The sequence below is a fragment of the Hippoglossus hippoglossus genome, chromosome 17 (assembly GCF_009819705.1).
Source record: "Hippoglossus hippoglossus isolate fHipHip1 chromosome 17, fHipHip1.pri, whole genome shotgun sequence".
Lineage (NCBI taxonomy): Eukaryota > Metazoa > Chordata > Actinopteri > Pleuronectiformes > Pleuronectidae > Hippoglossus > Hippoglossus hippoglossus.
In genome coordinates this window covers 8,734,321-8,755,915 of record NC_047167.1, presented here as the reverse complement: position 1 = coordinate 8,755,915, position 21,595 = coordinate 8,734,321, and the positions used below count along the sequence as shown (strand labels likewise).

The window sequence follows — 21,595 nt, the reverse complement described above, 5'->3', positions numbered from 1 at the left end:
TAAATGTCCTAAGAATTAACTGTTTTTTTACTTACACACGAGCATTATTATGGAATCTGAATATTGCTTTTATTTAAATACATTAAAATTTGCAATGTAACAAAACTATTGGCATATGAAATTCAAACACCATTTAAATGAACAAAACATGGCTCACTTCATTTTTCTGTGACTAGTGTCAATAACACTAGGGTTTTTTTTTTCTTTCTGTGCCACAGCGTTGTTTTTTTTACCCCCGCCCCCCCCCATCCCATTTACACTGTTCACAGACTATCTTACAATAAGAGTGCTGAATAAAAATGAGGTAAGAAAGTGGTTTGAAGATTACAGAACATGCAGAACATGCCGAACAGCAACAAAAAAAAAAGATTCTGTGAAAGAGGAAGTAACAAAACAAAAAACAAAAATACATGTGTGCATTTAAAAATAATCCATTTACACAGCTTTGCATCTTTGGTTACAAAGTAGGATGAATGATTTCACAGCTTCTCCCCCCAGGCCCCCCTCAGGAAAAACAATGGAGGAAACATAAGGAGGGGGGGGTGTGGCAATACTAATTCACTTTTATATAAACTACAGACAATCGAATCTTCAAATGTTGTGTGTGTGCAGGCTCACGTTTAGATTTGATGTCAACAGGAGTTATGATGCTTTATACTAAACAAAAATGTACCTTCTGGATCTGGACTTGAGCTCTGAACAGGCGATCGCAGCCAGAAAATTCGGAGTTAGTGTTAAACATTTGTCAGAATTGGTTTTGCCAACATTCTTGCCTAATATAAAGCCTTGCCCCCTGGGACATGTGGCCCATCTGCTGAACACTGTAAAAGAAAAGAGGAACGAAGTCAAAGGGCTACTGGTTTCGTGGAAATTGTTCATGAATGAAAATAGCAGCCCCGTAATAAATAAAACACTTAACAGTAGGACTCAGAAGAGCGATGCAAGAGTTGGACATGATGTGAAAGTAACGGCAGCGGTGTGGCGCTCAAAAAGAAAACAGACTCTCTCCCACTTCTTACTTTACATGAAACAGCAAGGCTAAAAATAACTCTTTACCCACCCAGTTGTCTTATTTAAAAAAATAATCACTCTTTTTTTTGACAATCACTCATTTGTCCCTTATGTGAGGTGTACTCCTCCCTTTCCACGCCCGCAGGTAGAGCAGATTTCAGGTCCAGTCGCAGGTCGTCTCCGAGGCCCGGTCCAATACAGGACGTAGTCTGTATGAGCCCGGAACCGGCGGCCGACCCGACACAATGAAACCAGCCCAACCTTCCCGGACACTCTGTCTCTACACACTCTCTCTACACACACTTCCTCTGTCCAAGTCTCTCCGTCTCTGTCTCTCTTGATGATTGCATTAACACTGGAAAGGCCCACAGTACAGATGCATACACATTCCAACACCAAATTCACACTTTCTTGCTAACTCACCCTCACGCACACACACATACACACAAGCACTGTACTTCGTGGTCAAGCTGGTGGCTAAGAAGACACAGTTTTTTTCTTCTTTTTATTTTCACATACACTAACTGTAATAAGCTGTAGAGAAGATGCTCTTTTTGCGTCGTATGGGGCAGATGCACTTCAAGCAGAGGTGACGTTGGGTTGCAGTTGTTGTTGTTGTTGGCCTGGGTCGAGCTGGGGCTGAGTCTGGAGCTGCTGGGGTTTGGGGTGGTGCTGGAGCTGGGGGTGCGACTGTGGCGGAACTTGAGCTTGAAGCGGAGGTGGGGCCTGTTGCTGGGGATGGCTGAGTCCTTGCTGGGGAGGCGTGGCACCCGAGCTGGCGGCCGGCTGGGTGGACAGCTGAGACAGCTGCTCGCTGTTGGCCAGAGATTTCAACACGGCATTCTCCCGCTCCAGCACAGAGTTCCTCTCAAACAGCTCCTTGATCTGTTCCTTCAAGACCTCCACCTCTTCACGCACTGCATACATCAGATGGCTTTTCACCAGGTCCTGAAGAGAGAAGGGAACAATGGCACGAAATGAGTCAACGGCATGTAACCAGAAGACGACCAGTCACACACAGGCTGATTTATCATGTTGCAACATGTAAGAGGGAAGTTCAAGGCTACAGCTGCTCGTGTAGTCACTGGGTTAATGTGTAAAAGGTAAAAGATAAAAATGGCAGTTGAAGACCCTCAGGCTCTTAGAGCACGACAGTAAGTCAAGGCAGACATGACGGCAACATGCTTTTTATTCTTCAAGCCCAGACTCACTTTAATGCAGCAACATAATACAGAATATGTGTTAATAATCAGTTATGTTACTTTCCCTCCATGTAACTGAATACCTACTTCAGACATTGTTAATTTGAAAGAAAGACAATTGTATTTCAAGAAATGTAAGATGAAGGGTGAATGGATTACTCACCATAGCCTGTTCTATTTTATTATCAATGGCAACGACATTGGTTCCAGAGGCACTGTGGGGGGGAAGACAGATATTAGATAGCAGAATTAATCAGGTTGCTAGTCTTTCCCTGGACAGATAGTAGAATCAGAAAACTCTGGAAATCATGACAATGAACAACGATCTACATGAGCGAAAGAGTAAATAAGAAATCAGAGCTCAGTGAATGGAGGTCACAGGGGGAACAGGCCAGAGGCTGAGCTGCAGGAAACACATCAGGTACCAGAAGGTGCCAATACAGCGTGAGAGAGAATTATCACTGGAGGTGTGGTGATAAAGAAAGAAAGAGAGTCCACACACTCCTCTACTGTCTGCAGCCATCATGGCTTCTTCTCATGACTCAGCTTCTGCTCATAACTCTGCTTCTTATCATGACTCAGCTTCTGATCATAACTCTGCTTCTTATCATGACTCAGCTTCTGATCATAACTCTGCTTCTTATCATGACTCAGCTTCGTCCCTCTGACTCCAACCACTAACTTTACAGGATGCGTGCACGCGGAGCGGAGCAGCGGCCGCGCGCCGTTACCTGCGGCGGGTGCGGTAGTGGGCGAGCAGCGGGGTCGCGCGCCCCGCCGGGTCCCCGGGGCAGCACGGAGGTTTGAAGGAGAACGTGCACGGCATGGCGCGGCCCGCGGCTGACGAGACATCTGTGTCGGCGGAGAGAAAGAACCGGCGGGCCGCAGCGGAGCCGCTTTAACGGAGCGACGGTGACCGCTTTTAGAAAAGTGAAACATGAACCCACGGGCCGAGGGCGTGACGGGGGGGGGGGGGGGGCGGGGTGTCGGGCTGACATGATTCCTGGCTCCGCCCGCCTCCTGCTGACCGGTGACTCAAGCAACTGTACCCTACAGCTGCAGGGGAGGCGGTATGGAAGCCCAGTGGGGCCAGTACAACTATTTAACACAGTTCATGTATCCATTCAGAAATTAGCAAACAGATGGTTGCTCCATGGCAAATATACAATAATATTTTAATCAAATAAAAAAAAAAAAGACATTTGTAGATATAACATGTTATTAAATTATTCTCAAATCTTTGATACATTTGTCTCTTTAATGCTATTGCAAAGTGTGGGATAGTAATATATTCTAAAATTATAAATCAGTCAGTCAATTTATTTTCTTAATTAATGTGGTGATTGAACATGTCCAATGGACCACCAAAATAACTTAATTACTCTGTAAAGGTGTAACCAAAGTCACTAGGATTCATCCACTGGACACCTTGAACATCTAGACCATATTTTAATGACATTTTATCTGAACCACAGAACCTTATGGTGGTACAACATGAACATTCAAAGAATCACCTCAGTCATTAGGATGGAAAACCATCCCCTTGTTGTATAGACCAATGCCACCATGTGGTAGGAAGGTGAATGTGGTGGAGAACCGGTTGACCAAAGAAGCCCCGAGGACAAAATGTTCTGTTCCTCCACACCATCCAATTTGTGTGTGTGAGGCCAGCGGAAGCACTCAGTTGATTTACATCAGGCAGTACGGGGGGAAGGAATGTTCCTCATACCTCCACTGCTAAGAAACACTGTCACTCACATCCACATTACTTACTTTGATCGCCGTCAGACATGACAGCGTCTAACATGAGCTACATTAGTTTCTGTGTCTCTCCCTCAGAGACCAAATTATATGAACCCCCCACAAGTAGTTACATAACCAAATGGAAAAAAAAAAAAAAAAAAAAAACCAGCATCAACCTCAACTTCACCCTAAATGTGTGTTTAATTCAAACAAGGCGTCACTTAAAGACCCTCCCATAGTTCTCCTACCTAACAGGACTTTTCAACATGCCTGTGCCCAGAGGAATCTCTCACTCTATAAAACGCAGACACTGAGTGGAGTCTATAGGCTACACCCTTGTTGCTTCACGAGACAAAACATGCGTTTATCAACTACATCTCAACATTGTGTGCAGTATTTCTTGCATGTACATGTATATATGTGGTACAGACCTGTTATCAGTCATGCAGTCATCAGTATTAACCTGCTTGAATCTGACTGAGGCCATCGTTTCATGCCTTTTTATTTAACTGTTAAATAGAGAGCAGTAGCTTTGTAATAACTTGAATATGACATTTGACATGTTTTCTAAGGATTCATGTGCTCTCCACTTGATTTACATACATAAAATACATGCTTTTTTTTTTAGCACCAACCATTGAGAAATGAGAAAAATCAATCAATCACAACTAGTTATTGATTGAGGTGTACAAAGATGGACGACACATCGCCCCTTCCTCCCACTATCCAGAAATGAAGCCAAAATATCCCAGGTATGAACAATGCCATGTTGTGCATGTGGAGCCAGAGGTCTGGGCAGTAAAGGGGGATCAAACCCACCAATAAATGCTCGACCAACCATGAGTCAGTCTCAGCTGTCAATCACGACGGTTTCCACAGTTTTTATAACACCAACTAACAAATTAAAAACACTTTCTGAAAAAGGCGGGCTTAAGACCTATACTGCAGCCAACCACCAGGTGGAGGTGGATTCAGGAGATGGGAATATACAGTTTGTAAGTTGCTGAAAGATTTCAACAGTTCTAGTCATACTTGTTTAAGTTTAAGATTGTGTTTTAAAATTTAAACTTTAATTAAACTATTTTTTAGAGATGAAACCAGGAAGTTATTAAACAAATTTATTATCAAAACAGTCGTCTAAGCTTTAATACAATGCTGTGTTGAAGCTAATAGTCCTAATGACCAGGACAAATCACTGAATTCCTTTAACGCCGTGAAGCATTTTCTCTGGGGCTTTTCCTCCAGCTGGTTTCAGTGGAGGCAACAGTGAGGTGGGATGAACAACAAGTGAATAACAGTAGAGGAAAACTCAAGAACCCCTGAGTGTACTGTCAGCGTCAGGACATGTGACAGGCCAGAGATAGATTTGTAACTATGGAGACAGGAAAACATCAATAACACAATAATGCTTCTCTGAGAGTGTGCAAGGCAGATTTCCACAAAGCCCAGAGCTGGATGATAAACTGTAGTTCTGAATCCTGAAGTCAAAGTGGGTAAAGATGACTTTGTTAAGTCATGATGTTTTCAGGCAGCTTCTCTTTACTTCAGCTGTAAATGTACTAGTTACCCTAAAACAAGCAGGAACAACAATCAAGTCAAAGCCATATTAGGACAACATCTGGTATTCCAAGTACAACTTCCAGTAACAACTGGCACTGGGGGAAGATTTTGGAAACCACAGCATGAGTGAGTAGTGTTTTGGAGCTCAATAGAGTGAGTGTGCCTGGCTCCTGGTGCACATGATCTTGTTTAAGCCTCTGGATCTCAAGTCCAAGTCAAGAATCTGTTATGTAGAGTAGCATCGGACTACAAAACAAAAGCCGTTGAATGTGTGGTGAAGCCGCCTCCTCCCTTTCTCCAGCGTTAGAAAACAAACACTATAGATCTGGTGATGCAAGTTAGGTCAGGACCTGCAGGCCTCAGGGCTGGGCTGAGATAAAAAAGAATGCTAATGAGGGTTTGAACTTACTCTGCCACGGATTATGCAACCAACGCCTATGTAAACTTCACCTTGTACATTAACAGCACTGACGTTTATAAGCTCCGGGTAGAGTTTGGTTCTTTCCCCATACAGTGTTGGAGCTGTAAAGTAGGAATGTCAATAAAAAGTCCATTGGAGGCAGAAAGGTTTGTGGGCAACGGTGACTAACTCATCTGAATTGTTGTCATTCCTTGACTCTGGAAGAGCTGCTGGCATATTCAAGAGTAGCAGGTTTCCTAAAGCTACATGGGAAGAACGACGCTAAGTCTGTTCAAGTCAACCTGAGACATGATGAAACAAGTTCAGGGATTAACAGGGAAAGTCTGATCATATGCCCAAGGACAGCAGGTGCACAAGTCAGTCTAACCATGGCACCTGCAATGCAATGCCTGTCATTGTAAAGAATTAACTCTGCTCTTTATCAATCTAGATCTTGTTTTCTATCTGGGCATGTAGCTGTTTACAGTAACAAATATTTTTCACACTAAAATGAGCATATATCCACTTCCATTTAATCCAACACCTCCCACTGTCAATGTCACATTACACAGCTTTGCATGCAGGAAGTTAACCAGCAGAGAATAAAAACAAGGAAGTGATATAATTACAGGCGAGCGTGCATGAAAACTCTTGTGAATTGCATGACACCGGTCGATTATAAGGAAGCAGTATATGTGATCAATTGAGACAGTCTAATCACATTTATTTGCATCTGCACAAACAAAACTTAAGGAGCGCCAACAGTGAAGTAATTACTGAGTGTGGTCCTAACAAGTATGGCGGAAAAATATAATGGACAAAATGGGGTTTTTAATGTTTTCTGTCGTTGATCCACATACATTGATAGTCTGTGAGAATCCGGTTTGTTTCATGTAATCTACATTTAAAGTTAGCAGTTCTAGAGATCTAAAATTTGTTGTCAATTTGCAGATTTGTTTTGGTAGCCTTTTGCCGAAATTTTGCAAACTTGTTTGCTTTATTGCCAAACGTTTAATGATAAGATTGACTCTACTCAAGTATGTACGCTAAATATGAAGCTATCGCAGCAGTGGGCTAACTTGGCTTAGCATAAGACTGGGAATAAGTAGAAACAGCTAGCCTGGCTCTGTCTAAAGCTGAATAAACACAAATACCAGCATCTCTAAAGCGCACAAATGATCATCCTAAATCATGTTTGTATAAAAACAGAAGTGGAAAAACTACTCCATGTTATTGATTATGTACTGGACTGTTTCTGGCTGGATCCAGTCTCCGCTGGTTGCACATAAAAAATGTAAACATGAAAATTCAACACCAATATGGTTTTGGTTATAGTACTGTAAACCTTCAATGCTTGGATCCCTGAATATTAGCAAACATGTACATTTTGTTTAAATTGAACTTGAACTCCAAAGTTTTATATACAGCATTGTAGCAACGTAAAGCTGTGATTGGTGAGGAGGAAAGAAAAGAAAAAAAGGAGACAGAAGAAAATAACATTCTAGAAAAGGTCCTCTGCCACGTACATGTGCCAAGTGAGCCACAAGGATTCCCTGATGGGGGGGGCTTTTATTTTGACAATCTGGCACGGTTCCACTTTTGGAGCCGTTAGTGAGGCTTAACAATCATATTACGATAAACTTACTGTAGAGTTAAATACTTTATAGGGAGATTTAGATGACACAAACATTGCTGTCGACAGACATTAGCATATGAAATGAAGGTTTTCTTTATATACATACTTTACTGTAAATATCATTTTCTAAACATTGCGGGAGAGGTTTTATTACATAGCCGACCCTCGTGGAGAGCTTTCATCAAGAACGTAATTTCATGTATGACTTTTTAAAAACTACGAAGAAAAGGACCTGTAAAACATTCATAGTGGATTTCTTCTTTTGCCAAAATATCACTTATATTTAAGCAAATGTCAGTTTTTTAAGTCTTCTATGACTTAATCTGGTTGGTTCAAACATGATCCCAAATAAAGCTGAATAAAATAGACTTAGTAAGGGTCAACTCCTGAGGCCATTATCAATATCTGCCAAACACAGTCTTAAACAAAGCACTGGTTATCTCTGCTTCCATGGAAACAAAAGCAGCCCTTGGCAGAACAGTGAATCCACAACAGCAACACACAAAAAAAAGAAGCACTGCTGGTGCCAGTTCACTAGTACGGTGCCTCCTGAGAGTGGAATTGGAACTAGCCAAACATTGAGAGTGAATTAAAGTCAATCAGATATTGTGTCTGGAGGCACTTGTCAGTGTAGATAATGACATCACAACGTTGATTTACCTGTTTGCAGCTGGGGCAGCAAATGGACAAATAATTGCGTGTTTTGTGTGTGTGCGTGTAGTTCTCGGTGACTGTGTGTAAGCTGTTCATTTCTCAAAAATCTGTTTCATTTCCTGTCACTCGGATATGGTTTCCAGTGCTTCCCTTTTCATTTTTGTAAAAGGCACTATGCATACGTTCAGGCTCATTATACAGCGTCAGGGTGAGAGTTTTTACATGTTGACAGAAAGTGGTGCACAAGTTCTGTTTTGAATAATGACTAATAATAACTACTTTTTACTTAATGAATTAACAGGGACTAACATCTCCACAAGGGCTTAAACAAACATTAACAGTCATATGACCAGACATTGTGTGTCTAGTCCGCTTTATTACATTACTTCAAGTGAGAATTCAAGCGAATTATAAACCACAAGAGCCTGTTTTAAAATTACTCCCTAAACTACTTCCTACTTCAACTGTGATCATGTCATTTTCATTTTTGTTTTAAGCTTTTCTTTGCAAAGACCAGTTAGGATATGCATACTGTGTGAATTCTTTGTTTGCGATTCCAAATACAGGTATCGTAAATTAGATAATTGGGTTAAGAGCTGAAACGTTTAGTCAATGAGTGGATTAGTTGATCAATAGTGGCTGGTTGCACCAACTGGTCTTATGCCTGGTCTCAAGCTAAGTCTGTAGTAACTTGGTGTTATAAGTCCAACCTCACAGTTACGCCAGTTGCACCTTCTTCTTCTCAACAAGATAGATAATAGTCAATTAAAAACGTCAATACCGATATATTATTAGCTAATATATGGTTAATATGACTCAATATATCTTAGTTCAGTTTCACCTTCACTGTGAACGGAATTTATTTTGGTTTTGGACTGTTGGTCCAAAAACACGAGTAATTAAAAAACTTCCCTTTGAAAAACTTTGATAAAGTTTCTTTTGAAATTTTGGAAATTTTTGGACCAAATGCTCTCTTGATCCCTCACGAGGAAAGATAAGATGTTGTTGTGGAAAAGGGATTTCTGGACGACCTTGCATAGCTTTCTGCAAGATAACCGTTAGCTGCGCCCGTTATTGGATTAAACCTGTTTACAATCTGTTTAACTTTCTCCATTTGATTGTTTGTCTCCGCAGCCCGAGATCTCAGCAATTACACTGGTGCATAAGACGTTAGAGATGTTTCCAAACAAATGGAAATAACACCAAGGCTGTAAACAAACCCGGATTCTGAAGCGGCACAGGCAAAATTATAATGTTACAAAAAGAGGCAGTCGAAGAAAAAAAAAAAAGACGGAGAGAGATTGAGAGAAAACAGGAGTGAGAGAGAGAGGGAGAGAGAGGGAGAGAGAGACAGAGATATGGCTGAGAAGACTATTGGCCAATCCTGTGCTTGCTGCCAGGCTTTGTTTCCATTCTCAATCCATGCACGTGTAGAAAGCAAGGCTCACTGCTACTGAACACAGCACACGTTATTACACTCTTGCAGGCCTGTCCAGTCCATTCCAGTATAGTACGGTACCTATCACTGTGAGCCTTTGAGTCTCTTAATCTGCTGCCAGACTGGAAGGCCTGGTAGAAAGCCTTGGAGGGGTTCCTGTGTCACATTCAGGGAAAGGGAGAGACGACAGAGATAGGGCAGAATTGAAACAGCGAAAGAAAAACTGAAGTTATGATTCCTAGAAATGTTTCCTTACGTAACTTCATTCCACCGCACAAAACCTGTTGGCTTGGATTGGCTGGAGAAAAAGCTCTTATAGGACATTCAATCAGCGAAGCAAAGGGGGAGTCTTGACCTAAACACAGGAATGTGTGTTCAAAAGGTGGGGACAGCTTCATAAAGTTTTAAGTCCTCCCTTAGGCCATTCACCTAAAGTATGGTGGCACTTACCCATGTTTAAGTTGTTTACAAAATACAAGCTGAAAAAAAAGAGGGAAACTGCTGACAGTTAAATTTTTAAATACCCTTGCGTCTTAGCATCTATACTGCAATTGATAAGCTACATGTATATGATGTTCCATGCCAAAGGAGGTATGTTGGGAAGGGGAGAGGAAACTCCAGTCTGACCCCTACACACACTCTCGCATACACATACACACACTCACTTTATCTACACCCAGCTTGTGCCTTTCAAAACGTAGTGCTTTTCTTCGGGATTATTCAAACAAATGTAAACGCACACTGACATGACCATATGCACACAGAGGAGTGAGCCAACACAAAGCTCTTACACACGTACATACACACATACATACACACAGAGCGAGAGAGAGCGAGAGAGAGAGCGAGAGCAAGAGCGAGAGCAAGAGCGAGAGCACAGGGGAATTGGGAATTTGATTTACAGCATGTGTGTGCACATTACAGCAGCCAAGGCTCTTTTCCTAGAAATCTGTGGCACAAACTCCCTTTGTCACATTACCTCATGACTAAACACTCTCACATCCTCCTCCCATGCCTCCTGCTTAATTTTACTCTGCGGGCAATGGCGCAAGAAAAACCTCTGCACGTGTGTAAGCGCACACCTCCACAGAAAAGCCTCTGTTTTTTGCCAAGGCCTGTGTGCGAGCGAGTGAGCAACGGGCTGAAATCATCGAGGTCAGATGACTTGGAGTCCAGCAACCTCTTCATGAAAGAGGTAAGAACTGGAGGAGTCATCATTCCCTGTTTTCAAGTAGCAAACACTCAGCTCTCAATGGTGCTCTTTGTAACTCTAAAATGAAACATGTCAATATCCATCTATGAAAGCACCTCTTTGTAAACCAACTAGTCAGTGCGTTCGGCAGTGTAGCAGTTTCCCCCCATAAACCCCAGAGTATGGAGTGTGAGGCGGACAGAAAGAGGGAACACATAACAGCAGAAAAAGTCCCTTTTCTTTTTCTGAACCACTCTCTCAGAGCACATAAGCTAACCTGACAGAAACTCCATAGCTGGCTGCACATGCTCAGGCTTTGCCCCGAAAGTACCCTGAAGCAAAAATTATAACCTGACAGCAGAAGAAAATAACCTTTTGGTAAATTCTTGCTGGTTGCTATCACACATCTCACCGCAGCATGACACATGGCTTTTCCTGCAGTGTGCCTGTGCTACAAACCAGCTGCTGCGTCAAAAGTTCAGGTTCACGGTTATTTCCTTATGATAACCACACAAACTCATTGAGCACATGAAACCCCACAGGAGCCTTAATTGATGAACCGGGGAGGAGGGTTGGAGGAAAGAAGTAGAAATGAAGAGGAGAGAGGAAAGTACACAGAAAGTACACGTCAAAATAGATTTTTACTTTTGCGTTATGGTGTTGTGGTGACCTCAAGCATGTGCTACACTTGAGGCGATGGAGATACCATATGAAAACAACAAGTATTCAGTCCAAACCCTCTCATTCTACTGTGCTGGGGCAAATGGGCTGAGGGATGATTAAAGCCCCTTTTCCACTGGTCCAAAAAGATCTGGCTTCTGTCTGCAATGGGAATGGATACAATCGGCTTTTACTCCCGTGTCAAAAGACTTTGCAGACACAGGATTTTAATCGGCTCTGGCTCTGATCCGCAGCGATGCAAACTAGACACCCAGGTGAAAACGCTAATTTGGCAAGACAGCGCCTTTGTGACATCGAACATGACGCACTGGGGAACCAAACAGAAAGGCAAATTCCTCTACTGGCAATGGGAAGGAAGCCAATCGCGTTTTTAGCAGGTCACATTCACGTAACCTGCATATACCTAATTATGGAGTAAAGCAGTATAACTGGATACTGTAGAGACAGTCAAGGGAGAGGTTATAAAACTAAAATGCTCTCAAGAAATATGTTTTAGTCCTGTGTAAGAATAATCTCAGTCCATAGTAAAACATACATATCACATGACCCTTCACATTCACTGGTCATGCCCATGCTGGTGTAAACTGGAAGCCAATTGTTTCTTTGCTGTAGGCTGCATAGTTGTAGAAAATAATACAAATAAGAAAAAGCATTGGTGAAAAGAAAGAACAAGGAGATCTTTTCTTGGACCAATGAAAAGGAGGAACTTTTGCTGAAAGTTAGGGTTCGCAACACTTTGCTCCTGCCCCTGGTAGTCAAGTCACAACTAATAAGAACCAACCAAGAAGGAAATGTTGGTGATTGTTTACAAAAGTCTCAGTTCCTGTACTTCTAGACTGAAATGCTGACCCGGACTTTTCAAAAATAAAATGGGACCAGTAGCATTTCCAAAAGTCCCTGTTCAAGAGCTGTAAAACTCTTAAGTAGTGTGGATGCCAGGCGTAAATATAGTAACCATAATCAATTTAAAAACTAAAACGTATGAAACAGTTATGATGTAGCCTAAACGCTCACTATTGCTGCTTTCGAGGCTTCAGGTTCTCAGCACCATCCATCCATCTGTCACAGAGCAGAAGTAGGTCAAAAATATTTAGATTCCAGCTGCCCTATGGGAGTTTCCTTCAGCGGGTTATGGGTTGCAGGCTGGGGAGATGGAGTACAGGGAGCACCTAGAGACACTGCTTGATTACTGTAAGGCCACTGGGGGAGAGATTAGCATATGATGAGTGCCAGGGACAGAAAGATCTTTACCGCTATGACGACCGCAGGAACCTTGTTCAACTTCTGGATCGTGGGCCATAGTTCTCCATAGAGTCCATACTTGCTAGGAATTTATGGGGGACTTCCAAGAAGTATCAGGGTTTAAACTAGCTGACACAAGCTGCTGTAGTGTGTAAACAATACATTAAGGCTACAAGCCAGCATTAAAATACAAAGACTGAGAAGACCAGACACTATTTTCAACAAACAATATACAGCTAACGTCCCAGAACAAAAAACTGGAGAGCTAATGTGAGAAACTGAGGTAGCGAGATAGAAAGTTAGAGAAACTACAGTGAACCTTTCACTTTATTTCGCAAATTCTTACTGTGTATAAAACAAGTTTTGTAAAAGGTTATTGTTTTTTCAGTCTGAGTGTCAGTTGGATCTGACAACTACACATCTGGAATTGAAAAATAAAAAATCTGGGGGTGAGGAGTGACAAAGAAGTGAGCTTAGCAGACCTCTGTAGTCTGGTCCCTCCTCATCTCAGCTGCGTTAGCCGCTATAAGCATAGCACACTTTACTCTTGAAACACACTGCTGAACATAGGGTTGCATTATGGGTACTTTAGGTGCCAGGTTTTAAAGGAGGAAGAATGTGTGGAATGAAAGATATGATATCTCTAGTACTGCTGCATCAATGCCGTTTCTTTGTTTGTTTTACTGTCCATTGTGAGTCTGACAGTGTTAAAGGAGTACAATGCTAGATTAGTGGAGTAGTATAAGCACAAGCATGAGACAAACATCTTGTTTTTCTGCTGTTTTCAACCCCCCTTTCCTGCTCTGGATTCCTCCTTCTCAACAGAAATATTGTGGTTGTATTACAGCTGCAAGTTATCCGCAAAGACAATGACTTTAATCCTTCTTTTGGCTCATCACAAGAAAAAATTGCTTTTTAATCTGTTGTTAATATTTGTCTGATTTGCCTAATCGTTGCACTATTTGACAAAAAGTGCCAATGTGCAAAAGAGGCTTTTGGTGTTAGGGCCTACTAGTCTCCATACATACCAAATAAACTACATTTATAGGTAAATTAATATATTACACATTAATTTAATTTTCGGTTATTGTTCAAACAACAGGTAAGTAATTGAAAGAACACAATTGAAGAAATGCATTTATGCTGAAAAAACCTATGTGTAAGAATATGTTTCAGATTTTAAAGAATACTAAATGAATTTATAGAAAGTTAATCGTAAGTTATTATAATAATAAGTTGTTTCTGCCCAGCGAGTGAAAAGCCAAGACAGTAGAAATATGGGGTTCTTAGTAATCCTTCACGTCACATAAGTGTCACTTTCCAAAATGCCTGATAACAAGGATATTCTCAGTTAGCTTATCTACAGTGCAGCACATCCCCAGTTAAACAGGCCATTAAAGTCTTGGAGTTGATGTTCTTCTGAGAACAATGGAGGGCCTCCATACCCGAGGTGGAGGTGATGACTGAAGCAAATCCCACAGATACAGGATTGAAAAACCTTTTTTTAAACTTTCTTTTTTAAATAGCTTTAGGGCTTAGAGAACACTGGGTTCACAGATGATGAAAAAGTGGACAAGTGTACACAGAAACACATACCATACACAGTGAGTGGTTACAGAGTTCAGGGCAGGAGCAGAAGATGACTAATTATACTACTGCTATATTCAGTGCTTGTGCACAGATCCTCGATTTGGTGCAGTGAAGTATTACGGCATTAATGGTGGCAGGCCAGGTTTAGAACTGTGATTAAGATAGGTGTGTACTTCTACCCCTGTGAGGCACTCTGGATGAAGTGTGCCCACAACAAGTCATATGATATGACCAGAGAGCCTCATTGCGGAAGTGGGGAGTGAGCTAAGGAATATTAAATGAATAGAAGGTGGCAGTGTGAGGGGCTGACTGAAAACAGGATGTGGAAGTACGCCAGAGGTCACGGAGGGGAGGGAAAGACCCTGTGGTATATGTTGTCTCTGTGTCACTCTCTCTTCCCCTCACCTACACAACTCTGCCATGACTAAAAACGAATAAACTGGCAAGTTTGTCCAAAACTATTGCACGGCCACGCAGCTTTCCTCAGAGAGAGCCCCACAACCCACCCATCCGCAGCATGGATAGTTTTGCAAGAGCACAAGCTGAGTCAACCCATCCCCTTTTAAAGACACACCCCTCATCCACCCACACAGAGACAGTCCCTCAATTCACAGTGGCACTAACTGCTCGACTTCATCACAGATCTCGCCCCCCCCGCCCCTTCACCTCCTGAGGAGTACAATTTTACATAAGCTCCCGATATGCAGGGCCAATAAACCATTCTACCCCAGCATGACTACGGTTATACACAGACCACAGATGCATTACATTCATGCAAATTATCCAGCAAAAATCAGAGCAACACAGACATTATGACAACCCAACGATGTTATTTTATGCCCTCAGTTGTTGAAGCAATCTGGGAAACATTAAGCTGAGCAGATGATATTCAAAGTATGAGAACATCAAATTCAATCTTGAGTCCATCTCTGTTTTGGGAAAACTACAGAGTGCAGGATCAAAGGGACGAGCATTAGCTCCTACCAAATGGCCGAGAGTTTGTTCCAGGTTGTGGAACTTATTTGAAGTCCTCAACCTTTTAAATCATGAGCGGCTGCATGTGTGTACATATACAGATGATATATTTTAGCTGCTGAAGTCGTCCATTTGAGGATAAAATGTGAGTGTTTTTGTTGCGTGGTGTGTGTGTGGTGGGGGGGGGGGGGGCAGCAGGAGACAAAATAAACAGTGGTGTGGAAATTAAGAGAGACAAAGAAAAGAAGCTGGGTGGGAGGGAGGAAGGGTTGTATGGAGCATAGCTCACATGCCTGCAAGTCACTCTGCAGCTTCCTCCACCTACTGAACGTACCACAGTTGCTGCTGCAAAGAAATGTCATTCAGCACCTAATCCGTACATGAACAACTGCCCTGCCTTGTCTGTCAGTCTGTGGGGTGGTAGGTACAAAGCACTGATGCTGCACCATTGGTAAGAAATGAAAACCCCATCAAACAACAGCTAATGCCAGCTCGGGTGGTGAGTGAAGAACAGAGGGAGTGGGTGTGCCTACTATATACATCCAAAGGGCCTACACAGGATATACAGTAAGCTTGCATTGCAAAACAAAAGGGCCACAATGTGACAACAAGCACAGTTTGGCGACACACCCCACTGTCAGGTCGCTTATCGGCACAATGTGGGCACAGTGGAAAGACTACTGCTCAATGTCTGATAGTGCTCGGCTGTCGTGAGAGACCCCCGCTCTTATCAGCCTGGGAGCTGGGTCTTCTCACAAGCAACACATAGGTAATATACAGCCTGAAGTCAGGAGCACTGTCACAAACATGAATACTGTAATGAAATGTATTTGTCTTTACAAATTAAGACACCAAAACGAGTATGTAATTTCAAAATAAATAGTTTGCACCAAGAAAAAAATGAACTTTTAGGGAATAAAGTGACTTTTCCATCGATTGAGGTGTGATATGAGACAAAGATACCATGTGAGGTAAATAGTAAATTCTTGTCTTTAGTTTGTTGATTTGACCCACTTATCAACACGGTCAACGTTTGAGACAAACAGTGGTCTAAAGTGTCACAGTTGCATCTGACACAGGTGATGGATTTTACACACGGAGTACAAACAGGAAGCTTCCCTGATGTGCTCATAACAAACTGCAACACATCTAAATCATGTCTATTATGCAACAACATGTGTAGTAAAGCAGAGCCAGTGTTCTGCAGTCTGCATATCTGGTCCACATTCTGGTTATCTAAAAGACTGTAAATGGAAACCACAGAGATTTCAGGCACTGTGTCATTTCCGCTCGTGAGTGGCATCCACTACAAGTGAGACAAAGAGCTGAAACTCAGGAATTGAGAGAAAATTAGATTGGAAAGGAAGCAAATGTCATATCCCCTAAGTGACAGCAACACAGTGATAACATGTCTTATTATCCATATGTACTAGAGTGTGGAGACCCAACTAGTCAGGCAGGATTTTTTTTTGTCACTGTGCGTGCTTGTAATCGGTGGGGAAAACATCGGGCTTTAGTCGGATTCAGACACAAAAAAAGAGTCTGTTGGGTTTCAGGTCGGTCTTGGCTAATTTTCTCTCATGCTCGGCCGAGGTCTGACTGAAAATTGTGGCCGGAGCCGTTCTCTCCAATGTGATACATGAAGTTAATAATCTTTTTATGTCAAATTTAAAGCTCCAACAAGGACCTTTTCATCTTGGTTGATTTCGGCGCCTCTGTGTAGTGTTTCCACTGTCACCTGTCGTAAAAACCTATGTCCAGACAGCATGAGCATTTGTTTTGGAAAGAGTGAAAAGAAGACACATGTACGGAGTTCCGGACGCACAACAAGAAAACTCTGCGACACTGCAGCTCTCTTTGGATTGCTTTTACTGTAATTATATAACAAGAAACAAGGACTGCATCAGTTTATATCCTCTTGTCAGACCACTGTCTCTCTCTGCTCCAAATGCAGACTGAGAGAGCGATTCCTGGGTAAACGAAACAAAGCGCGACAAAGGGGGGGGGGGGGGTCAAAGATCAAAATACTTATAAAAATAAAGATTCTGTTTTGTGTTGTTTCCTCTCCCTCCGCCTAACAAGAGGCTTTTCCAGTCCACTGCCGTAAATCGGTGCTCTGACCTCGTGAGTAATCCGTCACTACCACAGACATTGTTAGTAGAAAATAGTTTATAAAAGAAAAAAAAATCTCTCCCTGCTTGTCTCATTTGCTGTTGTAGGTAATAAAGAGGCAGCAATATTAAAATAAGACCGTTTCATAACCAATTAAAAAAAAAACTTGTAGGTGCTTTAAATTCCTACACTTATACCATGTCTTCTATGGATTATTTTCACATTTACACACTGATCAATCCAAAGGATCATTGCACAAAACATACTACCCTCAATAAAAAGCTAGTCAGCAGGTTTTTCTTACTCTAAAATCCTCTTTAAAGACTTTCCTCAGGGCCACCTGATGTGGCAACAAGTGGAAACCATGATATCATACAAGTGGCTACACAAACCGAAACACTCTTCTCTGTGTTTGTATTACAAAGTCTTTTCCACAGCAGGAGCTAACTTATTAAAAGGTCAGGCATGCAACACGTTCGCAGAGTGGCCAGGAGAAGCCCGAGAATAAAACAGAAAGCTGAGTGAACTCTACACACACTGAACAACCAGCAACGCATGGTTGATGTGTGCAGCCAAGGCCGTCACATCCGACACTGTCCTGGAGGTGACAGATAAGTGGGAGGACAACAACGCTGGAGACATGAGACCTGCAACAAAATGCTACAACGCACACACACATCCTCACACAAAGGGAATGACGGTATGACGTAGGTCATGTGTGTGTTTAACAAGCTGTTGCATGCGCTGAGGAAGCCACAGGTGTTATCCTCCACTGTGCCGCACTCCACTTACTCCTTTAGTAACTAATGAGACTATACATATTTTTCATTTCCTTCTTTTGTGTTACTTTTCTCTTCCCTCTACTCATACGCTTCCCCCATAACTTCCTTTAGGGTCCATCTGAAAAGCTGAATGACAAACACTACATAAGCCATTGCCTTAACTATGGGTTTCTACATTCTTGGGATCAAAGCAAACAGACAAATCATGTCAGCTGTAACAACCCCCTGTTCACTGACACTGCCTTACACTGTCTGTATGCCATTGTTCAAGTTGTGTGTGTTATTGATAACACATATGATGATGATACTGAACAAAGAGGAGAATTTTCTAACTGTAAACAATAAGATCTTGAAAATTGTTACCTGTCCTCCTCCCCGTCGACAGGTATGTGGATTCCAAACAGGCTGTTGACAGCTGGAGTGGTGAGCTGCAGGCTTTGAGGCATGAGGGGCTTCACTGGTTCTTTCCCAGAGACAACAGGAGACTGTAAGTTGACGAGACCCTCTGACTTCCTTCCACCACCCTCCACCTGTCCAAATCCAGGTGCTGGGAGACCCTGCGCCCCCAACACCAGTGAAGTCTTATTGTGGGGTATCAGACCCAGAGGCAAACTGGAAGCTGTCACATTTGGCATGGCTGCACTGGAGGTACTGGGCACAGCGGCGGGCACAGTGGGGGGCACACTGGAGCTCACTGCCATGACAGGCACATTTTGTACACTGGAGGATGCAGGGTGGAGGCCGTGGGGTTGAGGCTGTCCAGCGGGGGCATACGGACTCACAGTCTGCTGCTGGAGAATGGATCCACCAACCAGTATGGAGCCTCCGACACCTCCCATTCCAACAGTCTGCTGCTGCAAGAGGCCCGGAGCTGGTTGTCCAGTGGTTAGGGATCCCCCTCCTGCTCCAACAAGATCTCCAACCTGACTTGGCACAGGCGCCCCTCCAGAGGTTGGAGGAATGACTGAAGCAGGCCCTTGGCTCCCAGGCTGCAACCCGGCTGAGAGGCCGGACACTGGGAGGGACTGGCTGGTGGAAAAGCCCAGGGCTGCATGAAGCAGTCTGTTGCTGCTGATAGTACTCCGTCTGGTTCTGCAACAGTCCAGATGACTGGCCGGTCCAAGGGGTGGCCATGGGAAGCTGGTGCTGCATGTTGCGGAGGAGAGTAAGTGCTGGGCTGGGCTGTGGGAGGCATGATGGAGGTCTTTTGGATGATGACACCAGATTGAGGCAAAGCCATTTATCCGACTGGCAGCACACTCTGTGGGGCAGAGGGCTGGAGACCTCCCACTGTTTGCTGAGCCGGGACAGCTGTAGACTTGCTGCTGGAGAAAGCGCTCTGCATGGCCGACGCACTAACTACCTGTTGTCGGGCGATGAAGTTTTGATGGTGGCTTTGCTGTTGCTGCGGTAGTGTCTCCACTGAATGCATGCAGGATGATGGGAGTGAAGGATCTGCCACGGAGCCCAAGCCCTGACCTGAGGAAAGCACAGAGACCCCTGTGAGGCTGAGCCCACTGTCTCTGTCCTGCAGCAGGGTCCAATGTTGCACTGGCATGCCTGATGCTATCTATAGTCCTACCAACAGCCAAGAGCCGTCAGAGTCTTTCTCATAAAACTCTGTGCACACGTCCACCGGCCCTCTCCGGAAGGGTTCTCCAGTACCGTGATCGAGCTTGGATGACCCTGAAGCGTGAGTGCAACTCACCGTGGAGGTGGCAGGAGGAGGAGCAGCAGCTGAACTGGTCACTGCAGCAGGTTGGGATGTGTTTGCTGACAAGCTGGAGGCCGGAGCAGGCTGATGATGCCCTGCTCCTGGCTGAGGGATGATGGGTAAACCAGTTGTGACGCCGCTGCCCTGCGGCTGGTGACCACCTTGAGCTGAGCCCGGCACTTTTCGGAACTCCCCTATGGAAGCGCCTGACAGCGCAGACAGGTGACCCGGCTTGAGGTATGTGAGATGGGCCACAGCGCTGATCGCCATCCGGCTCTCCGACGTTGTTCAGCGCTTCTTCGGACGAACTCCTGTCACACGCAGGCTCGTACTCGGCCCGGGAAACGTCGTATATCTCCGACGACACGTCCTCAGTCCGGGACTCGTCCGGGTCGTCCAGACTCTCCGTGTCGTCCGCGGCACCTATCGCCGCCACCTGGGCCTGAGTCACACTTGTGATTTGGAAGCAGCTCTTCTTCTTGGCCGGCATTTTCGACATATTGAGAGCCGGATTCCGAGTCCCCCGTATGGCTATGTTTATCCTCCGCGGAAAAGGGACGAGCTGGTTGCAGCTGGAGCAGCTTAGATCATGTTAAAGAGCACACTTTCATCTATTTTACTCAACTGTAATCGAGATGAATCTGCGCCATCCCTCTTCCTCTCTCGGTCTCCTGTTTCGTTTCATGAGCTCATAGCGCAACGCCGCACTTCGTGTCGTCTAGTCCGGCGGATGCGAGTTCAGACGCCGCTACCAGCCGCCCGAGCCAGCGCCTGTGCGGGGATCGAGCCGAGGGGTGTAGGTGGGTCCGGGCCGGCCTGCTAATATCCCGGCTGTGCAGTTGTCAGGCGGCCGCTGTCGCACAGTGTGGTTGCCCAGCTTGCAGGAGCTAGTAGAGGCTGAGGAGGGCCCGCAGCCCTCCACTCACAGAGCTAGCTAGCAAGTCAAGCCAAGTGGCGGCTGCACACTCCCCCTACGTCGGAACAAGTATGCGAGACATCTTCCAGAAAGCAGTCCGTCGTGCCCGCACACTTCCCCGGCTGGAAGTCCTCCCGTTTGGGCTCCGACGGTGAAGCTGGCTGCGGTCGAAGGAAGGAAACTGAGTTAAACCTCACGCTTTGAGACAAAACGAGGATCTAAACAGCGCCCACAGTCACCTCCCTCCCTCAGTCACTACTGACAAGATGGCTATGTTGTATGCGGCCGCGCTGAATCCTGGGTAGGCGGGGCTGCGCAAAGGGTGGTTACGTGCCAAACGTTTGTGAATCGCCCTTCATGCTGCTTCAGGGAACCGTTTGAAAAACGTAAATTTCACGCAACCACGAGGAGAGTGATCAAATTTGTATAGACTGTATGTTGTATATATAAAATTATAAAAACTGATAGTGTTAAGTGCACTTTAATCTTTAATTCATGCTTCTGTGGTGCACAGTCCTAAATTAATCTTCCATGTAAAATGTAACTACAACACAAATCAAGGGTCAGGTAGAGTTCCAACATACAAAATTATCATACTGATAATTGAAATAAAAAAAATGTTTTTAAAGTGTGTAATGGGCAACAAGAGCTGCTGATACTTCAAAAAAGAAATGTTAACTAGGGCTGCGAGCAGTACTGTGTGGCCCGAAAATCGAATTTAAGTTGTAAAACGAGGCTTATTTCCTG

General features: G+C 44.0%; 1 pseudogene; it reads right to left on the bottom strand.

Annotated features, from left to right (window-relative positions):
- Window positions 1-44: 44 nt before the first annotated feature.
- Window positions 45-21,124, bottom strand: LOC117778072 (annotated as a pseudogene).
- Between the last annotated feature and the right edge of the window lie 471 nt (window positions 21,125-21,595).